At 46.8% G+C, this 4,227-nt stretch overlaps 1 non-coding gene across 1 annotated transcript; it reads right to left on the minus strand.

The window, feature by feature from the left end:
• Window positions 1-400: 400 nt before the first annotated feature.
• LOC132654956 (small nucleolar RNA SNORA48) lies at window positions 401-544 on the minus strand. The gene has a single exon (XR_009592557.1). It is a non-coding gene; the product is annotated as a small nucleolar RNA SNORA48 (small nucleolar RNA).
• Between the last annotated feature and the right edge of the window lie 3,683 nt (window positions 545-4,227).

Consider the following 4,227-nt stretch of genomic DNA (forward strand, 5'->3'; position numbering starts at 1 on the left):
ATGCGGTCCCTGGCAGCTCCCCGACCAGGGACGTGTCCATGTTCTCTAATGGTAATATGAGTCACAGATACCTAGCCACTGACCCAGACATGGCCCTCAGCACTGGTCCCCAGGCTGGGATCTCACCAGGGTCCCAAGTGGCAGGGCTGGCCACTCAGAACAAGCTAGCCCCTCTCCATCCTCAAGTGTCTAGCTCCACCTCTCTTCATGATGCTCAAGCTGCTCCATTTCTCCTCCTCTCCCATCTGACCACCGCATACACATACTCACACATTGTGGTGGCTCCCGCAGCAGGCTATCGGGGGCCCTGGGCGACATCCTCCATTTATGCTGAGCGGCATGATGGCGAACAAGTGTCTAAGGCCTGCCTGTGCTGTGTGCTGCCTGGATTTGATTTGATTATTGTGTCCTAGGCATAAAACAGCTTTGACCACCAAGCCAGGCATCAAGTTAGTATGAAAAAGGGACTACCATCTGCTCTGCCCCTGACTGATATAAGAACAACGCTACCAACAAGGTTTCTCTTTGCCCATTGCCAGGGAGGTTTTTTTGTTTGTTTGTTTTGTTTGTGACAAGGTCTGACACTGATCTGAGGTTCAATGCTTAGGCTGAGGTAGCTGGCCAGCAGGCTCCAGAGCTATACCTGTCTAGACCCACAGGAATTTGTGTGAAAGAGCCCAGTTTCCCCTTACCTGCCACCTCTTGGTGATCAAAATCAGGTCCTTGCCTTCCACAGCAAGTACCTTATCCTCCAAAGCCTCTCCCCAGAACTTTTTTATCCTTTAAGGCAGCTGTTGTTCAGGTACTTCCCCACTGGAGCTGACGCCATCTCACAGTGCTGCCTTTTTGTTGCAGACACCTCGGAGAAGCTCCACTGCAGCAGGAGGAGAGAGGACAGGGAAGGGCCAGCCGTTCCGAAAATGCCATCCCACTAAACACACAGGGATGAAGGATAAATGTCAGCAAAAAGATCTTTCGATGTGTCGCTGAATTCAAGGAACAAAGGCAAATCAGTAAAAACAGGTTGTTTTTTTTTAAAAACTACTAAACAAAGTCAGGGCTGCCTGAGAATGATATGAAGCAGACCAGGGCACAAGTTCCTTACACAAAGTCTTCCTGGACAGTGTCTGAAAGTAGAAAACTGGCATTGATCGCCATTACTTCAAACACAACCCAGCGCCTATATAATTAGGCACCATGTTTCCATCCATGTGCTAGGAGCGTGCTCTATAATGCAAATCAAGCATCCTTGAAGTGCCTACTTCCAAGCAATTATGTACACTATTCTTGGAGCCCCTCACCCACTCCTCAAGGAGTATATGACATTTGTTCTCTGGACTTAAAGTTGGATTAGCCATCAGCTGGTGCCCCAGGTCTGTGACCCTGTACGGTGCTCGCTGGCCATTCCAGACACGCTGCTCACACGCTCCTCGCTTCTCATCTCATGTCCCTCCTGATTTCGTGGGCTGCTGGGAGACAGCCCTGAGGCGGGAGGAGAACCAACAACCATGGAAAAAATGACCTTGGCTTGGTGATACTTCTCTGGTGCTGGGATTGCAGGTGTGTGTGTGCCGCTACATCCGGTTTACACAGTGCTGAGGAGGGGACCCAGGGCCTCCTGCGTTCTAGGCAAGCAGTCCACAAACTACATTCCCATGACATTACAGAAGGACAAGGGCTGATTTAGAAGATGTTTACATATTTCGGCATTTTTGAAAACTTGGACTAGGAATAAACACATTGAGGGTTTGTCCCGACCCTCGGGACCTAGTTATTTGTGGGGGCGAAGGGGGTCGTACCTGTAGGAGATGAGGGAGAGAGAGAAACGAGCACAAGTAGATGAATGCCTTTCAAGTGCTGACTTTATTGTGCAGCAGTTTTATTTTTATAGGGCAGTTCTGGCAGGGAGGGGGGTTTCGAGGAGGAGGAAATAACAGTGGAAAATCACCAAGACTATTGTAAGAAATCACTTGATTCATGTGATTGTTACAGTGGAGGCTCACAAGGTTATACAATCACTAAAAACAACATCTATGGTTTCTGACATCTGTTGTTTGTCCGGCAGGGCTATTAACCGAAAGGTATGATTCACAGACCTCTGTTGTTTGTCCGGCAGGATATTACAAATCAGAGTCTGGGGGCTTTGCCGGCTCCCGACATCTCCTCCCTTTTTATCCTTTTAGAAGCAAGGGGACTTTTAAGACTCTCAATGAACATGTAAAGAATAATTTTGATCAGCCAATTTTTGTAGCCTACCTGGGTAACCCACATAAACAAGCCATGGAGACTTAAGGACATCATTACCCACATAAACAAGAGAGACTTAAGGACATCATTACCTTTGTTGATAGGTCTATGCCATTTTTGGTGCAATGGGACAAAGCCCTCAGAGTGCAAAGGCCATAGACGAGTTGAATCAACAGAAAGGAGAGGCAAGAGTCCTTATAAAAACAGGGGCACAAACGGGGTCTGAGCCTGTTGGAAGGGCGGTGCTGGACCCTTACCCGTCATTGGATCGGCCTCCTCTAGGCGAGGTCGTCCTGTCTTAGGCGGGGCGAGACTTACCCACTCATTCCGTCTCTGACTTACCAGACCACTCACTTTATGGAAATGTAACACATTAATCCTCCCCAAAGACTTGTAAGGAAGAGAATTATGAGGGTGTACCCTAATGACTAGAAGGCAGCGGTTAAATCTGTCTTAGTTAACTAATGAAGAAATTTTATTTTTGGTCAGCCAATTGTGAGAGTCGTAAAAGTCCAAATTTAGCTACGAGGATGGCCCCAAAACTTCCATCTCGGGGCAGGGGAGAGCAGGGAGGAAAAATCTAGAGGGCGGGAGGCTGGGGCATCAGGTGGAAGTTCCATGGTAAATTCTTCTTTCCCAGCCAGGCGATGGTAGTGGACTTGGATGGGCTTGATTGCAGAATCCACCTGTTTTTTAATAAAACTTGAGAGATGATTAAAGGCCCAAGGGCCAAAGGAGAGGAGCAGAAACAGACCCATAAGGGGGCCCAAAAGACTGGGAAGAAGAGTGGAAAGCCAAGGAGAGGTGGCAAACCAATTTTGGTACCAAGACTCCTGTTGTTCTCGAGCCTTTTTACGCTCTTCCAGGTTCTTTTTTACCTTATCTAAGCTGTTTTGTACCAATCCAGTCTTCTCAGAATAAAAACAGCATTCCTCTTTAAGGGCGGCACAAAGGCCTCCCTCTTTTAAAAAAACTAAGTCAAGGCCTCGCCGGTTTTGAAGAACTACTTCGGAAAGGGAAGCCACAGAGTCTGTAAGATTTTGTACTCCTTCTCGGAGCTCACTCAAATCTTTATCAATGGTTGCTTGGAGCTGAGAAAAATGTTGTTGAGAAGTGACCATGGAAGCAATACCGGTTCCAGCCCCCACGGCACTTAAGCCCAGAAGCACAGTAAGAGTAATGGCCGTTATAGGTTCTCTTTTTTGAATAGGAATACCACCATCATAAAAGGACAGAAAGCTGTCAGAATCATGAATAAAAAACCGGGGAAGAATAACAACAATAATACAGTAGTCTCTTTTTTCTAAAAAATCCTTATTAGTAATAAAGGAAGTAAGTCCAGTAGAACAAGCAAAATAAGTATTATTGGGAGCCTTAGTAAATAAAAATGTTTGATTAATAATAGATGTCTGGTTGCAGATCATCTGTAATGGTCGTGGGGGAATCATATTGGGTCCCAGGAGGCAATGGCCAAAACCCGAGACTGAGCTAAGAGTAAGGCCTCCCTCAGGGGAAGCATGCCAAAGCAGGGACTTAGAGTCATTGGTGGGGATAGGATCACCCATTATTGCTATGCCTTCATAAAACGGAGGAGTGGGAGAAAAGCAGATCCAACATTCCTCATAGGCAGGGTTACTGGTGTTACGAATTGCCTCTAAAGAAGCATTAACCAAAGAAATGATGAGATCTGCGGAACCCATATATCCCTCTGGGAGAGTAGGCTGAAAAAGAGTTGCTCCAGAAGGGGGCGACAGGGTAGAACTAGGGGTAGTAAAACTGGAAACAGCAGGGAGCTTAGGTTTTGCTGGTTGGAGGACGGGATTAGGTCCAACAGCAACAGGAGTTTTATGGGGAATGGTTTTAAGTAACTTAATTTTGAAGGTGAGCCCAATATGTGTTTTATAAGACCTAAGTCCCCATTCAAACCCCCGACCAGTCCAAGTTTGTTGCTTGGCCTGGGAAGTAAATTGAATTAGCAGG

This window comes from Meriones unguiculatus, chromosome 6, assembly GCF_030254825.1.
Source record: "Meriones unguiculatus strain TT.TT164.6M chromosome 6, Bangor_MerUng_6.1, whole genome shotgun sequence".
In the NCBI taxonomy this organism is placed as follows: Eukaryota; Metazoa; Chordata; class Mammalia; order Rodentia; family Muridae; genus Meriones; species Meriones unguiculatus.